We start from the raw sequence: 26,836 nt of genomic DNA, 5'->3' as shown, positions 1-26,836 counted from the left end.
TCTTACTCTGGTTGCCCCGGGATCAAACCCAGTAGCGTGCCCGGTTTGCTTGCGGTTACAGCTTTATATAACTTCGGATAATGCGGTAGGATTTGTGTAGGGTTTGTCGGCGAGCAAGATTGTCCGACTCTCAGGGATTATACGGGGACTGTGATAGTTGGAGCGGCCGTGCGCCAAGGACGTGAAATCTGTGGGGATGATCAACTGCAGACCACACCGAAGTCACCTTGGAGACGTTTCACCTTTTATTTCCTTTCGAGACACTGTTGTACAATACGTTATTCTGATTGTAGGGCAGCGCGATGATTCGGCTGTTGTATTTATAATTGTAAGAATCAAGCAGAAACTGTCTGCTTGCCTTGAAGAACCGAACTTTCAGAGAGCGAGCCCCAACGCAATCTCGCTTTTTATATTCCCGCAACGTAACTGTTCTTGAATTTTGAATTGAATATGACAATCCGATTCGTCCCCCAAAAAGTCACTTATGACGTCGGAAACGTGCCGAACAGCCACATTCAAATTCCATTGGTCCGAGTCGTAGTGAAGCAGCGGTCATCTGGCAATCGTCACTTCACACCTACTAGGGCGCCCCAAACCAACGGACACTAAACCGAATGTCGGGGGAAGAGACTTTCACACGCCAGGATGGCGCCACTCTCTTTCCCAATGTGATACATTGGACAAAGCCAAAATTTAATAAAATCACTCAAATTTTGATGAAGTGAGGTGTACCAAGTATCATATAATCACAACTCCTTCGTTCATATAAACCAGATTAATATGCCAAAGCCTGGTTTACACCTCATCTCAAGTTTCAGTCCGTCAGTGTGAGCATTTGTCAGTGTGTGCATTTGTCAGTGTGAGCATTTGTCCGTGTGTGCATTTGTCAGTGTGAGTAATTTTCGTGTGAGCATTTATGACAGTGAGCTTCTTTCTGTGCGCAATTTTCGTGTGCGGTTTTGTCGTATACGGTTTTGTCTGGTCACCCTGCCAACAACCGCAGCTGAGAGACGCCGCCTCCACTACGAAACCCGGCGCAAGACGATCGAGGTTACTTCAGAGTTCCGTCTCTGCTCGTCGTCAGAAGCCAGAGGGTGCCGAATACCGTCCATCACCACTCCAGAGGGTCCGCACATTTCACCATCTTCATTCTTCCAGGAAGAGTTCGGGGTCCCCTGTGAATTTATTCACAGCCAAGCACTTTCAGAAAAGGGAAAGCTGAGCTCAAATCCTCTTCCAACGCAAACTGTTTGTTGAATTAAGGGGGAGTTATTAAAATTTCAGTGAATTGCAATATATGTTAGTTGGGGAAGTAACTTTAATAGAAAAGCAAATTTGCAAATAAACAATAATACAGTTTACGTTCCCTTCATTAACGTAAGAGTGTAAATCCGAGTGATCTGTTGTATATTGCTGGTGTAAGGGTGAATGGGAGTATAGCATAATTTCTGAGTCAGAGGAGCCCGTAGGAGGAACGGGGAAATGGCATCTCAAAATTACTGTAGCATTTCAGAGGCAATGAAGCTGATAGGTGCACCATTTTCAGGTGACAAAAGTAAGCTGAAGGAATTTACTGATAATGTTGACGCCGCCTTTGAGTTGGTAGATCCAGTAAACCATGGGTTACTTTTGAAGTTCATTAAGGCTAAGATTACGGGAGAAGCGAGATCGAAGCTACTCGTGAGAGATTTAACCGGCACCTGGGGTCAACTTAAAGCAATATTAGAAGAAAATTATGCAACCCGGAGGACGATAGATTTTTATGCGTGTAAAATGTTCAGTAGCAGGCAAGAAAAACGTGAAAGAATTTCAAGTTGGGGGTCAAGAGTAGACCAGATGCAAAGCGAATTGAGATTAGCTACCAGTAAGGTGTGCAACGAACATGAATTGGCGGGAGCCATTAGTCTGATCAACTATTTGGCGCGAGCTGGTTTCATCCAAGGACTGTCGAATGATAGAATTAAGACGATCGTTAGGAGCAGGGGTGAACAGCTTTTATTGTCTAGTGCAGTGGAGTTAGCATTAGAAGAAGACAGTGCATTGTTGTCCGCCAGAGAAAGAGGCCTAGGAGCTTATAGGTCGGAGAATGAACAGAGATTTAGTAGCGGTAACTCAGGACCGAGGTACAAGGCGCATGTGATTGCAGAACCTGAGAAAAGAAATGTAGTAAGGTGTTACGCTTGCGGGAGTATGGGTCACATTGCACGTGATTGTAAGAGAAGTAATAGCGGTTGGAAACCGAAATGTGGAGTATCGAGCCAGGTGCAGGGAAACGGGCCGAGAGGTCAGGCAAGCAGCCAGTCGGGGCCTCGGAGAGTTTAAGGGGTTGCAGCATATGTACTAAGAGTAGCATAAGTGCATTAGACACCGTGTCATTTAAAGTAAGAGATGGAAGGACACTTAGGTTAGTGTTCCTTATTGATACAGGGGCGCACATATCAATAATCAAGGAGTCCAGTCTACAGCAAGGACTGCGGTATGACAGTACGAACAAGGTGAGGATTCAAGGGATTTCAACAGCTGTCCTTCAGACAATGGGTTCGATTGAGTTACAGTTAGAGATGAAAGATATGTACACAACACACAAATTCCAGGTGGTCAGCGATTGTATTTCCATTCCGTGTGACGCCGTCTTGGGACGAGATTTTTGGGAATCCAAGAGAGCTAAGATAGATTTTGAGACTAGAACTATAGATATGAGCATGTTAAAGGTGAACTTTGATGACAGGCTAGAAAAACGGTGCTGGGAACGCACAAATGTATATTAAGTTAAGATATTGTAGGTGCGTCATATTGTGATTTTATTTAAAAATAGTATTAAAATATATTAAAATTGTCCGTCAATCACAATAAAGTAATATAAGATAATTAAATGGTTAAAATATTATCCTTTGTTCCGTATCGAGTACTCGATTTACATAAGGAACATTCTCGACATGTTTCGGCTTTCATAGAGCCGTCATCAGGTGTATGTTATAAACTCTTAATTCAATTACTAATTTTTAATTTTCTTATCATTTCTTCATTTTTCACATTGTATCAACATTTGTTGTTGTATTATATATCATTGATAAAATCGTATTGTCGGAGTGATGTTAATGCTGCGTATATTGGTCAGAGAAGAAATATCGAAGTTGTAAGAGGAGAGATCAGAAGTACATCGTATCGGAGCGAGGTTGGTTATTAAGTTAGCACCACGATCAGAGACCATAGTCGAAGTACCTACATTACATGAGGGGAGTCTGACGGGAATTGCGGCCAAGGAAGAACTAGTACCAGGAGTCTACATGTCAGAATCATTGACGAAATCAGTGAACGGTCGTTGCGTAATTTGTATTGCCAACACACTAGATACGGAAGTCATCATGCAAGCACCCGAGGTACAGTTGGAACCATACGAATGCGAATCGGATAACATGAGGATAATGTATACTGTCAATAAGAGTTATGAATCAGAAAGAGCCAAATTATTGGGTCAACATCTGCGATTGAATCATTTAAATGGGGAGGAAAGGAAGGAAATTCTAAATTTATGCAGTAGGTACAATGATATCTTCTACCTGCCGGGAGACAAGCTGTCTTGTACTCAGATCATTCAGCATTCGATCCCGACACCCACAATTGATAAGACTAGGGGAATAAATGTCAGACAGTACAGGATACCTGAAGTTTTGAAAGATGAGGTAGACAGACAGACCGATAAGATGCTGTCCGAAGGGATTATCACTCACAGCATGTCAGCGTGGAATTCACCTATAATTATTGTACCCAAAAAGATAGATGTTTTAGGAAAACAAAAATGGCGGATGGTCGTGGATTATCGAAATCAGAATGAGGTCACAATAGGGGATAGTTTTCCACTGCCATTGATAACTGATTTGCTAGATTCTTTAGGACAGGCCAAATTCTTCTCGACGCTGTACTGCGCAATGGGGTATTATCAAATTCCTCTTAATCCAGACGACCAGCCTAAAACGGCATTTTCCATACAAAAGGGGCATTTTGAGTACAAAAGAATGCCGATGGGGCTCAAGGGATCGCCTTCGACGTTTCAGAGGTTGATGAATCATATAATAAGTGGTATACAGGGTGTACGGGCACTGATTTACTTGGATGACATAATTGTATATGGTAGAGATTTGCAGGAGCATAATGATAGATTAATAGAGGTGTTTGACAAATTGAGGGAGCATAATTTAAAATTGCATTTGGACAAGTGCGAATTTTTGAGGGAACAGGTAGTCTACCTAGGTCATGTGATAACGAGAGATGGGGTAAGGCCGGACGAAGCCAAGGTGTCCGCCGTAAAGAACTTTCCCATTCCACAAACACGCAAACAAGTGAAGGGTTTTCTCGGATTGACAGGATACTATAGGCGCTTTATTCCACAGTACAGCCAGATAGCAGAGCCGCTATTTTATCTGACAAAGAAGGGAGTAAATTATGAGTGGAAGGAGCCACAAGAGGATGCATTTAACAAATTGAAAGAAATTCTAACAATTGTTGCAATATCATGATTTTACAAAGCCATTTATACTATGTACAGACGCAAGTAGCACGGCGTTAGGTGCCATTCTTAGCCAAGGGTCTATTGGGGATGAGAAACCAATAGCTTATGCAAGTAAAGCATCAACAAAAGCCGAATTAGCGTACAGTGTGATAGAGAAGGAATTTTACGCAGTAGTATGGGCTTGCACCCATTTTCGACCGTACCTGTATGGCAGAAAATTTTTGATTATTAGTGACCATCAGCCACTTTCGTGGATATCAAGTGTAAAGAATCCAAATTCCAGATTGCTAAAGTGGAGATTAAGATTAGAAGAGTTTGATTATCAGATAATGTACCGAAAGGGAAGTTTGAATGGAGGGCCCGACGCTCTCAGTAGAATCGAAGTCATGCAACAGCCAGGAGAAGGCGCAGAACCATGCAAGGAAATCACTCAGGAGCAAAAAGGAGAAATATTACGCGAAGCTCACTCGACGCCACTAGGAACGCACATGGGAATGAATAGGACCTATAAGAAATTGAAGTTACACTTTGATTGGCCAGGCATGAAGAAAGATGTAGAGGAATATATTCAGAAGTGTGAATCCTGTCAAAAGAATAAGATTACTCAACTAAATACCAAATTGCCTTTACAGTTAACCACTACACCCGATTCGATATTGCAGAAGATAAACATAGATGTAGTTGGACCGATTAATGTTAGTTCCTCACAGAACAGGTACATTTTAACCATGCAGGATGAACTAACCAAGTATTTGATCGCCGTACCTATGAGAAATCAAACCGCCGAAACGATCGCACGACATTTTGTTGAAAATGTAGTTTTGATATACGGATGCCCTCACGTCTTACTATCAGATTGCGGAGCTAATTTTTTGAGTGATATGTTTAAGAATGTTTGCAAGTTACTGCACGTGAAGAAAATAAACACCACTACAGTGCATCCAATGACGAATGGGTCTTTGGAACGCGCCCACCGCGTTTTAATTGAATTTATCAGGCATTTTGTAGATAAGGATCAATCCAACTGGGAGGATTGGATTAAATATGCTATATTCCCATACAACACCACGCCACATAGCGCAACAAACTATACGCCGTTCGAATTGATGTTCGGGCGAGTTGCAAATTTACCGGGTTATTTACAGAATCCGCCGGAAGGTGTTAATTACGCCTTGGATAGCTACGTTCAGGAGTTGAAACAAAGATTGCAAAACAGTTACACGGTAGCCAAGGAAAGGTTAGAAGTCGCCAAAGCGAGGAGTAAGGATTATTACGACAAGCAGATACACGTACCCAAGTTCATAGTTGGAGATCTTGTTTTATTACAGTATGAGAGTCCGCGGAAAAATCGATCTAGGAAATTAGGCCCTAGCTGTGTAGGCCCATATGCAATAAAAGACAGACAAGAAGTAAATGTTACCTTACAACTTAGGAGATCTAAACAAACTACAGTGCATGCAAATAGAATCAAGCCATTCTTTGTGTGATTTACAGATGGGGTTAATGACATGGATAGCGTGTATGGTCATCATAGGAGCAGAGACGCTAGATTTCAGACTCCAACAGATTCCGTAATCGCCAGGACTTTACTACGAACACCTTGGAGAAGCCAGACTGTCTAGTAACGTTTGGAAAATTCTAAGCTACATTGATTTAGCTCGTGTTGATGAAAATTTCTAAACCGTCAGAAAATATGCCAAGTTCACTGTAGAGTTTTGTCAAGCGCATGAACGTTCAGATTGGGTAAATTTAACAGAATGCAGATCTTCAATTAAGCATGTACACAGGAAACTACGTAAAATTGAGTCTATGAAAATTACGTTAACAGAACTGACCCAACGAGTTTCGATTTCAGACCGTTTTAAAAGGAGCTTTTTTGGATTTATAGGAACAATATCACATGCACTGTTCGGAACGTTAGACGAACAGGATGGAAAATACTATTCAGATAAGATTACTCAGTTAGAGCAGGAAGAAGTTAATTTTTTAAATCTTTCAAAGGAGCAGATAGTCGTCGTTAAAAGTACACTAAAGACAGCAAACAGAACCTTGAGCGATGTATCTCACAATGAGCAGATTCTGGCAAAGGGATTGTCAGAGATAAGAAAACACATTATTGAGGAAGACGGACAACTAAATACAGTTTTAGGACATACTTCTATGTTAATTACGTTAAGGGAACATGCTTTACAATTAGATAGAGCCTTTGATGAATTACAAGACCAATACTCCGTATTGGTAGACGCCGTATTGCACGCGCATAGAGGCATATTACAGCCTCAATTAATTTCACCAGCACAGATCCAACAGATCATGAAAGGAAGTCAGAATGATTTTCCAAGAGACCAGTCCTTCCCCTTACCACTGAGCTCGGAGTATTCTTTTCAACTTCTTAATGTAATCGATTTTGATGTGTTTATCCAAGATACTTATTTTGTGTATGTTATTAAGTTGCCTTTATGTTCTCATTTAAACTATGATGTAGGATAAATGGAACTACCGCTAAGTTCACATTCATTCAACCTGAAAAGGAGTTTGTATTGATAGACAAGACGAGACAATATTATACTCGTTTAAGTCAAACTGAAATAGGTCAGTGCAGCCTAGCGACCTCAGAGCTGCGTGTGTGTAAGCAAAATTTCACAGTACAAATAGTACATTCAGTGGCAGACTGTGAAGTAAGACTTTTGCAATACAGTTCTGGTATTCCAGAATCTTGTTCTCAAAGAATAGTTGAATTAACCCTTTGAAGCCGAAGATCGTCTGAATATTATTTATGAATTCAGTCCGTACCGCGAAGAAAACACTTCACTTAACCATTAGAAGTCGAATCAGGCGGTACCACATAAGATTTAACATCCCGGTCAAAGCCTTAGGAAACATTTTGGACACAATTAGGAGATAACGTTTGGTTGTATGTAGCGCCAAATGCCAAACATATGACAAATATTTGTCCAGACCACGATCCTGTGGATGTAACCATTAACGGGTTAGGCAAATTTACATTTTTGAAACCGTGTTCAGGTTATGGACACCAAGTTTTAATTCAAGCACATGCTAGTCGAGAAGTGAATCTCACTAGTAAAGACGTAATCCCACCCATAACTTTGGAATATGACTGTTGTGAGAAGTCAGGAAAGAAACTAAAATTAGATAACATTAATTTAGATACACCAATCAAAACCATTATAACCCATACAGATGAGCTAAAACTGTCAAGCTACAAAATATCAGAAGTAGAAGCAATGATTGAAGAACAGCAATGGAAGTTGGAACATTCAGAGAAAACAAGATCTTTATCATTTTTCACCTATGTGGGAATGTGTGTAATTGGAGTAATTGTATGTATTTTGATGTATGTATGTTGTTGTAGGTGTTGTAAGTGCGGATGGCCAAAGATTAAGAAGTGGTTTGATGGAGAGGGGCCTTGCCACACTATATTGTTTAAACCCAAGATAGTTACGAAAATTCACACCTCAAATGAGAGTCTGTCTGTACCTTCAGGTCGGTTGACCGTGACTAGAAGTCAGGACGCCATAGAAGAAACGGAGTTAATAACCATTTTATCCAACCCTACACCTTCTACACCTCAAGCTAGGAGGGTAGCAAGCAAAGTATTGGCGACCGATAAACGTTAGAGAGAGAAAAAAATTAATGATCATAGATGGACTGTCCTTAATTTTTGTATTAGAAAAGGGGGAGGTGTTGTATACCTATAATCTAATTACGGGAATCATGATAATCACATATAGCACATATATGATTAATTATAAGGTAGAATCAGTAAGTTACTAGATAAAGTGTAATAGTTATATTGTAGACCTTGTGTAGACAGCAAGACTCTCCATTTACAGCTGTTGTAGGCAGGGGCGACAGGAAGCCATTATGGTGTCTGTTCCAGATAAGTTTATTGAAAAGGGTTCCAATTATATTCACAGATAGAGGAGGCCTGCCGAGGTCAAGACGCCCGAACTTTGACAGGGCAAAGGGTCGCGGTCCCCGGGGGTTTATCGCATCATCTAATTGGATCCAGAACCACGCCTTGGGACGACACGTTACAGCTTGTTGCATCAGCTGGCATGTAAAAAACTGTCACTGGCGTCACAAGGGCGATATCGAAATTTGCTTATAACCCGTGCATTTCGAAGACACATTGGACGTATCATTTTACTCGTCAGGAGGAAACTCTGCTGGTCTACGCATTTATCTATATATAGTCAACATTCTTTGTCATACGACTGTACTCATCTGAATTATTAAATAAATCATCAATCGTCGAACGTCTTCTCGTCAGACTAGGCAGTCACCCTTCTAGCTGTGTATTCAAACCTACCATCGCCGACCATCATTCCTAGCCGCTCGGGAATATTGCACTCCTGCGGGACTGGTCAATCCCCCGGGATACAACATTGGAACTTTGTAAAAAAAAATTAAGAAATGTGCCACAATTTAACGGACAATTACTCAAACTGTGTATGAGCTACGTGGACGCGGCGGCATGAAGGAGAGAAGTTTTGCGCCCGTCACGGAAGAGAAACCGAAGCCAAGAATGACATCCAGACCAATGTTGGGTGTGGAGTCACCATCAAAGCTTGTAGGGCCTGAGGTTCCAAAGCCCCAACACTTATCAAAGACAGCAACTCCTTTGACGAATGAGCCTTTGTATTCAGAGGCATTCATAATTGATGGAGACAGGGGTGTGAACAAATTTACCATCACAGCTGACAGTTTCATATCTTTGACGACACGGACGTATCACGCAGTCTGTGCTTCAGATGAAGAGTTTGCCACATATGTTTCATTATCTATGTTTCTGTATTACAGCTCTTTACATCTACGGGCTCGTGTTGCAGCAATTAGAGAACATCGTGGATTGGCAACGGAAGAGACGAGGAATCTAGTGAGATACTTGAGATCACAAGAGTATCCAATTCATGAGCTGATCAATGCTTATTTAAGAGGGATCGGAAATTTTGAAGACCCATCAGGGACGAAACATCTGTTTCGTTTAATAAGGTTACCAGGTAACCAGGAGTATGAAGGGATCAGTGGATTCTTGGTTAAATAGTGTATGAGCTAATGAGGCCGGACTGATGCCAGTTTGTAGCTACATTATCTGACTAAGAGAGGGTAGCACTTGCCGGAAGCTCGGTATACTATACCCGCTATGTCTTCATGGCTGGTGTCTTTTTCTGTGAGTACTGTTGTGCTAAACCTTTGTGACAACGAAAATAGGGAAATGCATAGGTGTGGTAGGTCCCACCGAGAAATAGCACGAGAGTTAGATGTCAGCAAAACGAGTGTGACACAAAAAATTGCCAAATGCAGGAAGACGGACAGGGTTCGAGACGAGCAGCGCACCGGTCGGCCCAAGGTTACATCACCTCGCGAGGACCGGACAATACCTCACATTTGCAAGAGGAACCGGCAGGCATCTCTTCTTACCGTTCGAAGGGAATTCCAAGAGAGGACTGGTAAGAGAATATCTCCCATGACTGTTTGGCGCAGCCTGCTGCAGCTAGGCTTGTGTTCTTATGCGCCCCTCAAAAAGCCATTGACACCAATCTCCCGCAAAACAGGAAAATATGGTATCGCCAGAAGAAAAACTGAGGAATGGAAAGGTGGAACAAGGTAGTATTCAGTGATGAGTCCCGATTCCAACTCTTCCCTAACCGTAAGGCTCGAGTACGGTCACCGGCTGTTCAAGGAGGAGGTCAAGCAGTGATGATCTGGGGGTGCATGTCTTTCCAGGGAACAGGAATTCTGAGATTCATCGATGGTTCTATGGACTCATAGGAATACATTTCAACCATGCAAGAAAATATGCTTCCCACGGCGCATTAGCTCCACAGTTGATACTTTGTGTTTCAGCAGGACAACGCGCCCTGCCACAAATCAAGGGAAACAATGGCATGGTTCGAACAGAAGGAAATACCTTTGTTAGGGTGGCCGAGTAGAAGCCCAGAACTCAACCCGATTGAGAATCTGTGGAATACAATTGGCGCAAGAGTTGCTGCCTGCAAACCGAAGAATCGCGAAGAACTTCGCGAGGTAATATCTGACATCTGGAACAGCATCAACCAACGCGAGTGTCAAAATCTCATAATGAGTATGCCCAAACGAGTGAGATTGTGTTTGAAGGCAGCAGGAGGCCCTATTGACTACTAAGAACGTCATAAAGTTGCTATGGTTTGAAATTTTGATAAATGTTTAACGTATGTATCTAAATTCAGTAACTTTATTAATTATTAGTAAAGTTTCTTAAGGTGGTCTTAAATTTTTGGTTATAAGTTATGAACAAATATTCACCAAGTTTGCTACACTCCTCTCTACTGTGTGCAGTCTTCTTATTTCCAGCCTTCTTCTTGTGCATTATTAAAGTAAAGCAGCAGAACGCCTGTGATCTTGCAGCAACAGTGCGAAACCATTGCTGGGATGAAGAAGAGACCTTGTTCAGGTTCGTTTTGATGGATTTTTCAGAGGAGGCCGCTGTGTAACTGTAGGGTTCCGGAGGAGTTAGCTAAAATAAGGGCCTTTTTATTGGTCCTTAGAGCATGCAGGAACTATTCTCAGCAGACAACTTCGGTCTTGGTATTACCCATCGTTGAAGGATCATTTCCACTGTCACTTTTTGTGATTAAGAACTGAATGGGCTCTGATCGTACAAGGCCCTTAGAAAAGGAAAGTTTCTTTTTATTTCTGCCCTGTTCCTTCTTCGTTGATCGGTCTCGCAAGTACGATTTCCCATTTGTTGGTCTTCATCATTGTAACATTTTCTTATAAAAAATGACATGATAAATTATCATCGCAAAGATTTATCGCAGTGCTTCTTAACATTGCTTTAGTGTTTGCTGTTATGAAGATCCAAGCGAACCTGGTGGGACTGAAATTGAATGGGACACATCGCCTTCTGGTCTGCGCTGATGACATGAATCTACTGGAGGACAACGTAATTGCCATAAAGAACAGCACTAGTTCTAATTAACTTTAGTACGGAGGTTGGTATGGAAGTAAACACAAAGGAAATTAAGTACGTGTCGATGTGTTATAATAAAATGCGTCAGAAAGTCGTACATTAAGTTAGCTAATGGTTCCTTTGATAATTTGGCATCTTTCAGGAATTTATTAGCGACAGTAAGCAAGGAAAATGTGATTCATGAGGAAATCAGGTGCAGATATATTCGACTAGTTCTTACTACAATTCAGGTCGAAACATTTCACCATTTCTGCCTAAAAACGTTTCCATTGAAATGTATAAAATTATAATTTTGCCTATAAAGGGTGTTTGAGAACAGGATGCTGATGGAAATATTGGGACCGAAAAGGGATGAATTACTAGAAGGCTGGAGAAAGTTGCATAATGAGGAGCTTCATAAGTTGTACTTATCACCCGATATAATAAGGCAAATCAATACAAGGAGGATGGGATAGGCAAGGCTTGTAGACTGCATGGGAGAGAAGGGATTTTGAGGGCAAACCAGAAGGGAATATACCACTAAGGAGACCTAGACGTAGGGGGAATTATAATATTAAAATGGATCACAGAAAAATAGGATGGGGTGGTATAATAATCCGTGGCATAACAGGCCTCTGAGAGCCAAAGCCGACTAGCTGGCTGCTGGTCTCACGTTCACATACCTAAGCAGAGGTGAACGATCATCCAACCAGATATAGGATGACGTGTGGTCAGCACGACGAACCCCCAGCCATTACTAGCTTTCCTGACCGGATTACGCTACTCATTGTAGCTCCCCAATTTCCTCACGCTGCTGGGTTGGCACCGGTCCCATACACCAGTCGAAAATCTCATGGGAAATTTCTTTCGGGATGGGGAGGTATGGGCTGAATTAATCTGGCTCAGGACAGATACCAATGGCGGGCTGTAGTAAACAGAGTAATGAAACTTCGGTTTCCGTAAAATCTTGAGAACTTTTTCAGTGGCTCAGCAACTGTTGGCTTCTAAGGAAGAACTCGGCTCCATGGAGTTTGTACGATCGGAAAGTTTATCATTAAGGTGTTATTTGACAAAAGATTGTAAATAAATGCTTATGTTGTTGCTGTTGCTACCAATTCCTCTCCCTTTCGCCCTCCTTAACCCCAACCAGTGTCCAGTCTCCGCCCCTCCTTTCTTTACTTGCCTTTCTCTGCTCTAGATTCGTGGTCATTTCTTTGCTGCCTGTGGTTAGCTGAGTGAGTGCTTTGTTGTTTTCGGAATTGAAAGTTTTTTTGTTGTCACAAGATTTCAGTTTTTTGTGTGGTGAAGGGACGACTTCTACGACGTCCGGGGGTCACGGAAAATTATCAGGTTAGTTATTTTTTTCGTTCTTTCTGCGATTATCATTCACACTTAACGACACGACATTCGACGTCTTTCAAGTGCGTCCTTACTTAATCCCTCTCCAATGCCGTGACAAGAAAATCGCGGAAAAGAAAATGCAAACACGTGCAATTCTGTTGTGAAAAAAGGAGAATAGTTTACTTCGTAAAAGATCTTGTAAAAGATTCTTTCATAATCATTGTTGTTTTCAAATTGTTATCCTTGACTGAAGATCTGACGATGAAAAATACTTCTCTTTGCGAAAGAATCTCACCCAGAAAAAGGAAATATTTAACCAGTCTGCTCACATGGCAAAAACTTGTTTATTGAATCACGTACAAATAATGACTTTCAGTGCCTCAATTATGAGAAGTTCATAGGCTCTAGTTGATGCTTACTACAAATTCATGAAGAAGATCGTCGGTGGAATATTTTCAAATAAGAAAACGGGAAAAGTTCTTTTCGTGCAGAAAATCAACTTCCCTGATACTAACGAAGGTTTGTCAGCCATAAAACTTGGAGACGAAGCATTTCTATTAAAGCCACATGTTTTAAGGCCATAACCTCAAATTGCAGACACCCGGAAATCAAGAAAACCGAATTTCAGGAAACGCCTTTGACATTCTAACAAACAAATTTAAAACTTTATCAAAATTGAGACCAGGGGAGTAAACGACTTGCGCGCTACAAAATTATTAAACAGATGCTAAGATACGGCATTCTCAAAAAGAAAAATTGAAATTATCGCATCTCTCCAAAACATTGATCTTGCCCAAGCGATTGGGGAATCTATCAAGAATCATGTTTCTTCTATTAGAGGGGTTAAAAGGCGAGAACATTTCTGTTGAACATTTTCCCGCAATGAGTGCTGAGAAGTGTTCTGTATACACTGTAAACTATTCACGTATGTCAATTCGTCCCCATTCGACTTTGATATTATTCTCTATCCGCGTATGTCATTTGTTTACTGCTGTGCATTGTCTCTGGGTTACTTCTTTCAGAGAGAGACTGTGGTTGTGTCTTGGGCACAATTGTATATGAAAATATTGTTAGTAAATATTAGTTAAATTTCGCTCCGATTATACCTGTCTGGCTTCTCGCAGATTAGTCATAACATTTAGATTCCAGGGACGCGACTTCTGCCCGAATAAATAAATAAATATAAAAATAGGAATGTCAAACTCAGACTGGATAATACAATATTAACAGAGTGTGACGCCAACTGCTGCTGCGCACAAACCACCGCGCAACTTTTGCAGAATCTTGTTTCCTTCCCAGGCGTCATAACGTTAGAGTCTTCCTTTGTTCGTTATCAATTTATCATTTATGTTATGATTCCATAATGCAATATCATAAACAGTGAAATAAGGTGGCCGAGGCAGCGGGGAACGTGCAGTTTGTTGGACCCAGAGGGGGTGAAAGTCACGGGAGGAAGAAATGGCGAGATCAGAGTTGAGCTTAATAGTTACAGTCTTACTTGCGCTAAATAAATCAAACCGAACTTCTTACAAAAGTACGTACAGATACAAAAGCCAAACCGTGTTCAACTGTTCAAGCAGTAGTTGGCTTTTTCGTACGATTCTCCACGGTGTGTTCGGCGGATCAAGCAATTTTCCGCATGACGCAAATAATTGTTCGCATTGACTTCTACGCGTATTCTCGAATCCGATTTGGTAAAGGGTACTGTACAAAAACTAGCTCTACACATGGTACACAGCTCAGGATGTCTGTCCTTAGAATAGATGGTTTCAGGACCGTAATAACACAGCTCAATATGCTATCTTCTGCTAACTCGCGCCCATCACATGCGTTCATGCTTTTCAGTCTCATGTTTATGATACTAGGTGTCACCGTCAGCGTCCTACTTCTTCACACGTCGATTTATGGATTTTTATTCCCTTACTACATGGCAATTGGTTACTTGTTTGTTCGTAGAAGATACTGCATCACGGGTTGTACATCAACATCTTATTCACAACATTTTACGGGATCTTGTTCATAGATCTTCCAACATCCATGTCTCCTTTCTGAGGAGTCGCCAAGCCTTCGTTGATTTTGAGGTTCGTGGGATTAATTGTTGAACTTAGCTCAGGTGAACTTGGACTTGTTCGTCGGGGAATATTAAGTGGACAACTATAAGTTGTACGCCAGCGAGAATGTTTGAATAGTGGCTTCAAGTAGATGTCCCACGTTGCATTGCAGAAATGCAATTCCTCATTAGACAACAACACAGTACAAGTAGGATTCGATTTACGCCGGGGTTAGGTTCCTGAGATTTCCGGCGTAAAATTAAGCGGCGTAAATTGAAGCAAAATTATAATGGGAACATATGTAAATACATTAGGTTGCGTTTCAATGTTCCAATGTTTAAGTAAAAGAAAGAAAATTTACTGCTTTAAAAACGATGGAATAGATGTCTGTTTGGTTTTCTTCTTTCCTGATAAGAAGTTATAGTATGTTTGTAGAACTGTCTCAATTCCTCCCTAAACGGTTGAGCTCCGCTCCCAGTTGGGGTCGTTGCTACAGAAGATCTCACATCCCTTGTTAATAAGAACAATAACCACTTGCATTGACCTTTCGGCGACCTGTTCACTAGACATCAGTGCATGTTTGTCGGCTCTCTTGTAGTTTTTCGTCCGTGGTTAATGTAATTTGCTTTCTCTGGTCGCATTTTATATTCCGTTTTTTGTTTAATTATTTAAATTTTAGGCCGTAGTTTATCATTTAATGTTATAGTTTTATTACAATGTCGGGACAATCTGTGTCTATTAAGTCGGGCAGAGTGATGACTCATCACCCCCTCCAATTGTGATCTGTGGGGCACAAAAGTGAAGCGTCGTAAACCGAGTCCTTCCTGTATTTTATTTATTCTACTTGACTTCCACTTTCGCCGGATCGAAGAACAAGAACAAATTTTGTGTTTCCTTGCCGGAATCCAAAACCAGAGAGTCCTCGGTACTCCCAGCGTCGCCATATTTTCCTTTCCTTAATTTTGAAGTTTATTTCTTTCAAACAATGAACAAATGGTCTGATTGGCCTTATGACCCCTACTCCTCGTAGACGCCGAACCGATAAGAATATTTGCATCACATCAAATAACTCTTGCCGCTAATGTACCAAGAATTGCACAAAACGACGCTGTATTTTAATTTCCTTAATTTTGAAGGTTGTTTCTTTAAAACAATGAACAAATGGTCTGGTTGGTCTTATGACCCTTTCTCCTCGTGGACGTCGAACCTTTCAGAAAATTTGCATCACATCAAATACCAAGAATTGCACAGAACGAAGCGGTATTTGTTTTGAATTACAAATTACAGTTTACAGTTGGCCCTTCGAAGATTGCGGCCGGCATTAGTCGTTCACAAAGAGTCTCGTACCAAATTATAGTCAGCCTCCACAATTTGACAGATCGCCGGGACGCGAACCCAGAAACCCACGGTCACATATTCCCCCCTAAGGTGTGTTGGATAGGTTGGCAATGCATGAACTGGCCGACATCGCCTTACCCGTCTAGTGGCATCGCGTGAACTCCCGCGTATTCTTAGAATCACACTTCAGTATATGTAATGTTATCATATGTTACATCTATGACAGGTCACATCTTTAACTGGTACAGATTGTATACAGCCCTTCTGGAATTACCTAAATTTTACAACACATTAATTTAAGAAACGTCAAAACTAAAAAGGTACCAAAAGCCTACATTACAAGTTAATTACTCCTTAACCTTCACACCCCTTAATTCTTACTGCAAACAAACTCTTCATCTATGAAACAAATTGTCAAATTTCCATTCACACTTATTCCAAATATAAACTTTAGCTGATTCTCACATTTGTCATTATCTCCAATCGACCTACACTGACAGTTACAAGCTAAGTAATTAATTTAAATCTTAAGCTCCTTCATCAAATCCTTGTTTCCTATGCCTACTACGCACTCAACAGCGTTTATCATCTACACTTGCTTATCAGTAGTGTCAACTTCGAACCTTTCTTCAAAATGTGATAGAGTTATCAGATATGTTACCACAGCTTTGACGAAAGAAATATATTGGTTATGTTAACAGAAATAACGCATTATTCAGCACACTTGATATGACCAACCATTTTCGCAAGTACTTTAGCTAATCATTTCACTTAATGCGATACCCATTCATTATTGACTTAACATTTTTAAGTCTTTCTTCTCATCTTCACAAAGTCCATTTCTTGTCTTAAGTTTGAATTGACCTTTGGGATCACCACATCAATCCTCGACTCTGGGAAAATTTCATAGGTTTCCTCCTGGGATCCATCAACTCCAATGAAAGTCACTGAATTCCTGTTCTCGTCGTGTTTAACCGGGTCTGGACTTCTTTCTTTCACGCTGTCTCTCTCATCCCCTGAACCACGTTTTGGAGCTGTAGCTTCGTGTTCATCCTCATCTGATGTGATGTCGTCTGCATCTCCAAACAACATGGCGGCATCTGTAGACTTCTTTCCTTCATCATCATCGTCTCCCTTTCCATTTTGTGACGTCTTTTCCCCATTAGACTTCTAATCATCTCCTCCCCTTTTCACTGGTGTTTTGTCTTCATCTGAGCCTCGAGCTGATCTGTCTGTCTGTGTCGAAATTATAATGGAAATATGTCTTCAGTGAAACTGTTCATGCCCAGACAGGTTCTTTCCCCCGTCTTGCCGTCTTACTGTGAGGTATCCCAATCTCGTATTTACGTTGCGTCCACTTCAACAGCAAATCCGTCTAATGTGAGACAAAATGAAAATCTTCTGATCGTCAGTACAGGACATCATACGCAAACAATTGATTGATTACCAACAAACCAATACGTGTTAATTGTTAAATTAGAACAAATCATTAGAGCAACTTTACTTGAGTTTGACACTTGAGGCTTAAATTTCATCCTGATATCCAAGAACTCTGTGTAAGATTTTGTTCTGACTACTGGAGATACCGAACACAGTTGTGTTCTGGCAGTACGCATTTCGAATCTTGACTGGGTTACCATTTATTCTAAAGAATGGGGTATTTAGTTTTATTAAGTCTTTCCAGTAACATCCCGGAATAATGTCTTGAAAGACGCCACGAACTTATTTCATTTAGACTTTACATCATTAAGCAATCAATGTAATTTGAAGTCTAATGCACTGAGCTGCTTCCAGTGGCGACTTATCGTAATCACGCGATTTCTTAAACAGGTGAAGATTGTGACCGCGCGTTTCAGGGTTCGAGTCCTGGCGAGTTGTCAATGTGTGGAGGCAGAATATAATTTGGTACGGGACTCTTTGTGAATGACTAAAGCAGGACGTTTGGCGACAGGGTGCCGGTCGCAAACTTTGAAGGGCCAACTGCAGGCTCTAATCTGTAATTGAAAAAAAATACCGTGTCATTGTGTGCAATTGTTGGCAAAATAGCAGCGAGAGCGAGAACAGCGTTTCTCAACCTATGGTATTCGTACCACTGGTGGTACGCGAAATAAATAAGAAAATCAAAAGATAATATCAACATAAATAAGTTGTCCCAGAACGCATTTGTTCAATGGTAGATATAATGTGTTAAATTAGAATTAATGGTATGCCAGCTAAAAATGCTGAGAATCCCTGTGCTAGAAGCAAATATTCTGAATGTTCGACATCCACGTGGAGTGGGGGTCATAAAACCAGTCTGACAATTTGTTCATTGTTTAAAAAAACGAAGTTCAAATTTAAGGAAAGGAAAGTCCGGCCTCGCTGTTAGTACCGAGGTCACTCTAGTTTTGGATTCCGGCAGTGAAACGCAAAAATTTTTCTTGCCCTTCGATCCGACGAATATGGCCGTCAACAACAACAATAATAATTACTTTGTTGTTATCAAAGGAAGAAATATATTCTACAATACAACGTCGGACATCTACCTGAAGCCAACATCCGAACCTCCTCGCCAAGTTCTCCAATTAACCCCACGAACCTCAAAATCAACGAAGGCTACGACCGAGCTGGGCGACTCCACAGAAAGCAGAATGGGACGGCCGCAGTAGTAGTTTTAATATCGGTATTAATCAACAACTGAGTGGGCGATCGTAAAGAAAATCTTAACACTTAAAAGCGCAGTTGTATCTTTACTGTAACCGTCCTCTGGTCGTAATCCCGTGTAGCTGTAGTCGTCTCAGGGTGTGTGTTCGTCTTCCTCTCCTCCCAAGGGCGATTTGAGTATCTCAGGGTGTTTGATTGCAATGTTCTAGCTTGTCAGTGGGTGGACTCTTACCTAGGGTCGCGTTAACGGCCTGATTCGCATCTGCCAATGATAACTCGGATTGAAGTTTTGAGGAAATCATCACTATTTATTGACAATCATTCAATACTGAGGTTATAGAAGTATATGATAAGATTATAAGATATCTCAGTCAACCTATTAATCTCTTGCGTTCTTTAGGTACCTTCGATATGTGAAATGTAATTGTATTTTGTGAAGTTTTCCAATTAATTTTCCAAAATGTGCCAAGTGACAGTTCCTATGTGAGAAGTCGATTTGAAGTCTGCGAAGGCCAAGTGTCTGAGATCTAAGTACGTGTCACCCTCAACACCGGGGTTAATTCACATTCACAAGAAAACAACTCATTACTGATTGGATAACAAAATTACGGGCTCTAACCAATAATGATATAACATTAATTTCCATTGGCGTAAGGGTCCGGGTTTGGCGTGAAGAACCTCTCTTTCTCATGAAAGAGAGAGACTCTTACAACATTCGCACAACCCGATTTCCCACGCTTGCTGCTTGATGTAACTCTCTGTCGGGTAATAAACATAATTTAGCTAAAAACAGGGTAATTTACATTCGAGATCGATAATTAAGTAAATCCCTAAATATGTTTACTGCATAGGTAGCGTAAGGGCTACTTTTAGCACTTAGAGGCGGAAGTCCACTTCCGTTCCAAGCAAGTGGTGCTAAATTCCCAAGTAGTTGTCAATACAATAAACATCCTGAGATGTGTGATGCAGAAACATGCGTTAAATTGAACAATTCGGGTGGCAACTAATGGTGAAATACAAAAATCTTAATAAACTGATATAAATAACACATGTCCTTATAGAAAGATATGATTAAATATACTGGGGATATTGGAAACGACCCGTTCTTCAAGTGCCTGAGCCCTGCGGGTCCCAAGTTTTTCGTTGGCTTGATCTACGGACATTCGATAGGACTACTTGGACGAAGGATCGGCCCGTCGCAAGGCCTCTACCTGCATACAGGACAGCACAACACAGAAAAACGCGGACAAACATCCATGGCTTGAGTGGGATTCGAACCCACGGTCCCAGCGACCAAGTGGCACAAGGCCCACTCCTCAGATCTGGCGGTCACTTCGGACCCCATGATTAAATATACAGAATTAATTAACTAAAACTAAACTGATGTCGGATGAGCGGTTACATTACCTACCACGGGCATTAAAAACCCGAAGTTCTTAATTTTGTCAATTGTGTACGAATTAATTTCCGTAATTCTCAAAATAAACAACAATCTTTCCCTTAAACGGCTACAAGACTGGAAAGATAAAACCCACAGGGGAGTAGACACACACGTTCTTTGCAAATCCTGATTTAGGAATTAAATTAAACGTCAGTTTTGTCGCTCAGATAACTTAGATTCCACCCTCCGTGCGCAATAGAGCGACGAATATTTACCTGACTTTCAGACGCTCATGAGCGAACTGGTGGGGAAATACAAGAGTGAGGGAATGTAAGGAAAATTATCTTGGTTTACGTATCACTGATTAAAGTTCATTATTAGCATGAATTACAATAATAAAACGCGAAGCTACTTGTGACACCGAAATGCAAAAACGAATTATGACAAAAATGTTACTGTTTTTTTAAAAATTATAAGAGTAACGAATAGTTGCAAAGAGGTGGCTTATTGAATGAAGCAGTAGAACGCATGATTGTCGAAGTAAGTCCACATACTACAATTTTGTCTAAAGAGTGAAAGGGGAAAGGGTACAAATCTCTGTTTCCCCACTGAATTTTTTTTTTGCAGAGCGTATTTTATTGTCAACAGCATAAGGTCCATACCAAATTTCCTGGGGGCATTGTCATGATGCAAGATCCCAGCATCCGGGCAAAGTTCATGTCTTTTGTGATGAGCAGCCCCGCGTAACCTTGCCAGTATTTCGAAATAAGAAAACTGGTTTATTGTTCGACCTTGTTCATCGAACGCAAAGTGAACAATTTTTCTTTTTGCAATTTTATGCCACTGAAGTTACTGTACTTTCTCATGGCCTGACAAGCAGAAGCGTCTGTTCACATCTGCACATTTTCACTCTATCTTATCCCCGGTCACTGCTTAGTTATCGCTCCACACATTCCGGTGACATTATTGTCACATCGTTGAGTACTCACAGATAAGAGTACCTTTTATAAAAATATATTCTTTCTTATCAAGATGCACAGTCTGCATCTTTACAACTTTGTTGGTAAATACTTTCCTTGAACATTGGAATATTAGTTTATAGATATCGTCAAGTTGAGATGCCGCAAAACTGAGGAATTTCCATGTCCAACTCTCGGTTGTGCTATGCGTCAACTTGTAACGGATTGTCACCAGTGGAGAAGCATGCAAAATACGAAATTCTTTAGGAGTCTACAGATATTTTAACATGTCGAGATCAAGTTACGTAATTTAAGTCAAATTAATTCTATGCGTATTTAGGTCTCTTTGTGTCAATAATTGTTCTTACGGCCGAAGCTGCTTCGATGTTTTGTTACTTGAAGAAGTCCCATAAATCAATGCGTAAGGGCCCTGCCTTAAATGATGAAGAGGAAAGCCATCTCTCAAGTGTCTGAATGCAAAATCCAAATCGTGCTTTGGAAAATGTCGTTGAGAAGGAATTTCGAATTTCCACCTGAAGATATTTCTTAAGATCAGAAACTTCGGAAATGAGGCCCCTACGCTACACGCTTGAGAGTAAAGTGTAGAAGAAGGTACATAGTTTTCTCTTAATGCCCAATGAAATTTTAGCATATGCAGATTTTGTTAAAGGTTACCGACGCACAGCCTTGCCGATGGAGGCAGAAGGCGCCTGTGAACAGTCGATAAACGCCAACTACACAACACAGTGCAATGTTGCTGTAGACGGCCCATATTTAAGAATATTGAATCATGTTTTAAACTGAGCCTGTGTGGTTTTGTAGTTCATGTATATATGCCACATTTATTTTTCAAATGTATAAAAGTGTGATGGCAGTTAATACCCGAAGATATTGTATAAATCAACAGATTCAGATAAAACGTTTACCATTAGTATCAATATCATAAGGAAACGGATAGCAGCAATCGGGAAAAATAAATCCGTCGGACCAGATGGCATCCCCGGGGAAATTTTAAAGTTAGGTGGGGAAGCAATGATTCCATACCTTGCGCGTCTGCTGGAGGTAACGATGAACAACAATTCTATCCCAGGGGACTGGAAGAAAGCTATAGTGGTCCCTATTTATAAAGGGGGAGATCGATCGGTAGTTGGGAACTATAGACCGGTCAGTTTAACCTTAGTGTTTTGCAAGCAAATGGAGCACGTTATAGCAGGGTATCTAAGGCAAGTCTGGGAAAGGAGTGAGTGGTTATATGAGGGTCAACATGGGTTTAGACCAGGGTACTCATGCGAAAGTCAAGTAGTCACGGTTTGTCAAGATGTTTCTGATTCATTGGACGAGGGAATCAGGACTGATGCGGTTATAATAGATTTCTCAAAGGCATTCGATTTAGTCCCACACGATAGGCTGATTACAAAAATTGCTGCAACCGGTGTGGACTTGAGGGTAGTGTTATGGGTAAAGGAATTTCTCTTAGGACGTTCGCAAAGAGTAAGAGTGGAAGGACAGCTATCTCATGAAGTCAGGGTAACGTCAGGAGTGCCGCAAGGGAGCGTATTAGGTCCCTTGCTATTCCTAGCTTATGTTAATGATATTTGGAAAAACATTGATTCAAATATACGGCTTTTCGCTGATGATTGTATAGTATACAGGAAAATAATGGATAGTAGTGACATTGATAAGCTACAGACAGATATGAATAGATTATGGGAATGGGCGGTAGAAAATGAAATGAAGATAAATCCAGGTAAAAGTAAAGCAGTCAGCTTCAATAGAGCTAGGGTGAAGGATAAGCTGAGTTACTTTTTTGGGGATCAATTAATTCCAGAGGCAAATAGCTTTAAGTACTTAGGAATACTTATTCGCAGTGATCTGAGCTGGGCAGATCATGTGAATTATACACTAATTAAAGCATGGAAGGCTCTCCATTTCGTAATGCGTATACTAAAAAAGGGAAATAACAATACGAAACGTTTAGCTTATACGTCGTTAGTGAGACCGATACTTGAATATGGAGCTGTGTGTTGGGACCCTTACAGGGAAGGACAGGTAAGAGCCCTAAATCGGGTGCAGAAGAGAGCGGCTAAATTTGCTAATTTCACGAACGAATCTGGTTGGGAAACATTGGCACAGCGTAGATTGATAGCCCGAATGTGCGCCCTTTTCAAAGCATACACGGGGGGCCGGGCTTGGAAAATGATAGAGGATAGATTATTAAAGCCATGCTACCTGGGCAGGGACGATCATACTCGGAAAATTAGGACTAGGAAACAAAGAACGGATGTAGGCAAATATTCCTTTGTAAATAGGACCATAAGAAGCTGGAACCAATTACCTCCAGGCGTGCTAGAGTCTTTCCCCTGTAAATTAGGCACCTTTAGAAAGAGGGTCAGAAAAGTAGTTACAAGCTAAGGGTTATTAAGTTGGGAATAAATGGTGATAAGTGAAGTGAAGTGTCTTAGTCTCCAAGTGATGAAGGGCTGTAGTTCTTTGGGATAAAATTTTCATGTACTGAGAGCGGACTTTATATTCTACTCTTAAGTATTGTGATTAATTAGTGGATGTGTGTTTTTTTATTGTGTGTCAGATGTTTTATTTTGAGTGTGGTATATTGTATTGTTGTGTCTCATTGTATTGTTGTGTGAGTGCATCAGTTCATGACGTTTGTAATACATTACAGTTATTGTCTTATGTCTAGGTGGTATTAAGTTCTTTTTTTTAAGTTAAGTACTTGAGGTTGGATGGTTTTGTAATTTATGAGTTGGTTGATTTTGAGTTGGATGTGTTGTTTTTGTTGTGTCCATTTTTTTATTGTTTTGTTCTGTCTCTGTGTTGATGTATCTCATTGTATGTTGTGTCTTATGGTTTTTGTTGTGTCCTTTGTTTATTGTTTTGTTGTGTCTCATTGTGTTGATGTATCCCATTGTTTGTGTGTCATATTGTTTTTGTTGTGTCCTTTTGTTTATTGTTTTGTTCTGTCTCATTGTGTTGATGTAACTCATTGTTTATTGTGTCTTATTGTTTTTGTTGTGTCCTTTTTTATTGTTTTGTTCTGTCTCTGTGTTGATGTATCTCATTGTTTATTGTGTCTTATTGTTTTTGTTGTGTCCTTTGTTTATTGTTTTGTTGTGTCTCATTGTGTTGATGTATCTCATTGTATGTTGTGTCTTATGGTTTTTGTTGTGTCCTTTGTTTATTGTTTTGTTGTGTCTCTGTGTTGATGTATCTCATTGTTTATTGTGTCTTATTGTTTTTGTTGTGTCCTTTTGTTTATTGTTTTGTTCTGTCTCATTGTGTTGACGTATCTCATTGTTCTGTTCTGTCTCATTGTTTTGTATGTTATTGTAGGACACTGCCACCGGGTATAAACCCATTTGCAGTCAATAATAAATAATAATAAAAATTGTGAAAAGTTTGCTCTTTTCTTTTTATATTGAATATACATTATGTTAACATTTATGATATTTATGTTGAATGCTGTGCTCTTTTATTCGAGATATGCAATAAATTTTTCCTTTATTTTCGGGCTATCCAGATAGAATTCACGGCTGTTTCCAAGTCCCTTTGTTGGTATGAAATATAAAAGTTCGGCCATTTTAACACTGATATTTACAATGTACTTTAACGCACATGTACGAAATGGAATTCCGTATGGGCAGGCGATGTTGTTAGATGGTACCCACAGTCAATCACTGCGAGTAAGAATTCAACTTTGTGATGATGATGAACGTCAAATTATGAGAAATTATTCTTGCATTTCATGTGGTGTTAATAACTGTCTTATAATCGAATCCATTTACTGGTGTATTCATTAATTTAAACCTGTTGTGAAAGCTGTCATTAAGTGAATAGAGGAATATTTGATTAGTAATTGCGTTATATTTTATGTTAAGTTACTTTCATGGATCACTAGGAGAAACTTTGTGTTGTAAGATAATACGAACTCAGAATTACTATGACCGGAGATGGTCGCCGCCCAATTTAATCTGCAGTTCGAAATATTTGCCTGCGGTGACTGAAGAAAAGAACGAAAAACTTCAGTACGAAAATTCTGTTTCTGGCCTGAGATTTAAAACAATGTCCTACGGAGTTCGAAGGTGTGTGGGCCAAGCATTCAGAATTGAGCATTTGTAAAGGACACATTTGTGTATTCAGGAATGGATAACAGTTTTCAGTTCTATTTCTCTTTCATATTCTTACGGGTTTCTGCCAGATGTTGCGTCAGCTTAACCCATATAATCAACGCATTCCGTTATTTAAAGGAACACTACGGGTGTTCACTGTTTTTACAGAAGACACTAATGGACGCCATAATGTCTTGTTTAATTTCGCACCAGTCACGTGCAAAAGATACGCATGAGTGTTATATTTCCAACTATATCTTTTTTTCCTCAAGATATCTCGCTCCTAGAAACTTCCATATGAAAATGTTGTGTGAATTTCTTATTTCCGAATGCGTCTCGCTTTCGTCTCGTTCAGATATGATGTTACTTCTAACTCAGTTTTCTCAATTTTCCTGCCAGTTCTAATTTTCTTATCCAAACATTATTCTTAGAACCATTTTCTCGAACATCCTCACTCTATCTGCCTTTATAATTTTGTTGTTGGCTAAAATCGAGGGAAATATTTTAGCTCTGTCTTTTACGTCTAAATATTAACAGTGACGTATAAGATACAGAATGTCAGAACCCAAAGAGTAACGTTCTTCGGAAACCTCAATATTGTATCTTTAATTCATCTTCTTTCGCTCTGCGTGATGGGCGAAGTTTAACCCGTGTCAAATAACGATTATTGAACGTAGGATCTCAGGTTCTCGCGGCGACAGCTACAAAGATGGCTGTCTTCTGGCTTTTAGCTTCGTGCTTTGTAGTAGAAGTTTACAGACGTTTCAGGGGCACTTACTGACTCCACCGCCTTGGTGATGTTAACAACGGAGTTACTCTCCTGAGGACGCGCGATGCTGTTCTGGCTGTAGAGGATTCATTCACTGTGGACCGCGTGATGTAATTAACAAAGTTTGTTTTATTTAATTCTTTTAGAGGAATAAAGAAGTTGTCGTGGTTGACCTAGCATGTTTGTGTGACTGTGAAGTTCTAGATTTTTTTTCTGGAGAACACGGTTCTAATATCACTCGAGCTGTCAGCCGGAGGTTGTGCGTGTCACGAAAAAGTAAAGAACATAAGTTTTTTCTATAACTTGGTTGAAGCAGGGACATATATGAAAACATTTTCACTAAGTTTGCTACACTTCTCTCTGCTATGTTTAGCCTGCTTATTTCCAGCTTTGTTTTATGTTAATTATGATTAAAGTGAAGTATCAGAACACCAGTGTACTTGCAGCAACAGTGCGAATGCATCTCTGGGATGAAAAAGAGACCTTCTTCAGGTTCGTATTGATGGCCTCTGCAGCGGAGTCCGCTTTGTAACTGTGGCGTTCCTGAAGAGTTGGCTAAATTAAGGTCACCCTTTGTTGGTCCTTTAAAGCGAGAAGCCGAGAATAGGGACAACTGGAGAGCTCTTTTTGGGCAGAGCAATGGACCTGTCGTAAGACAGAACACTTAATAATAATAAAGAGCATCCAGGAACAATTCTCAGTAGACAACTCCCTTCTGCCCTCCGGTCTTGTTATTACTCCTCTTCGAAGGACCATTGCGACTGT

At 40.4% G+C, this 26,836-nt stretch overlaps 1 protein-coding gene across 2 annotated transcripts in view; it reads left to right on the top strand.

Moving 5' to 3' along the window:
* Window positions 1-26,836, top strand: part of LOC110835665 (leucine-rich repeat and fibronectin type III domain-containing protein 1-like protein) — a 162,246-nt gene that overhangs the window by 123,161 nt on the left and 12,249 nt on the right. The window lies entirely within an intron of this gene.

The sequence above is a fragment of the Zootermopsis nevadensis genome, unplaced genomic scaffold (genome assembly GCF_977971745.1).
Source record: "Zootermopsis nevadensis isolate Lab colony 2312 unplaced genomic scaffold, Znev_1.0 Znev_ptg000003l, whole genome shotgun sequence".
NCBI classification, from domain to species: Eukaryota; Metazoa; Arthropoda; class Insecta; order Blattodea; family Termopsidae; genus Zootermopsis; species Zootermopsis nevadensis.
The sequence above is the reverse complement of the archived record's forward strand: the minus strand, read 5'-3'. Positions and strand labels throughout refer to the sequence as shown.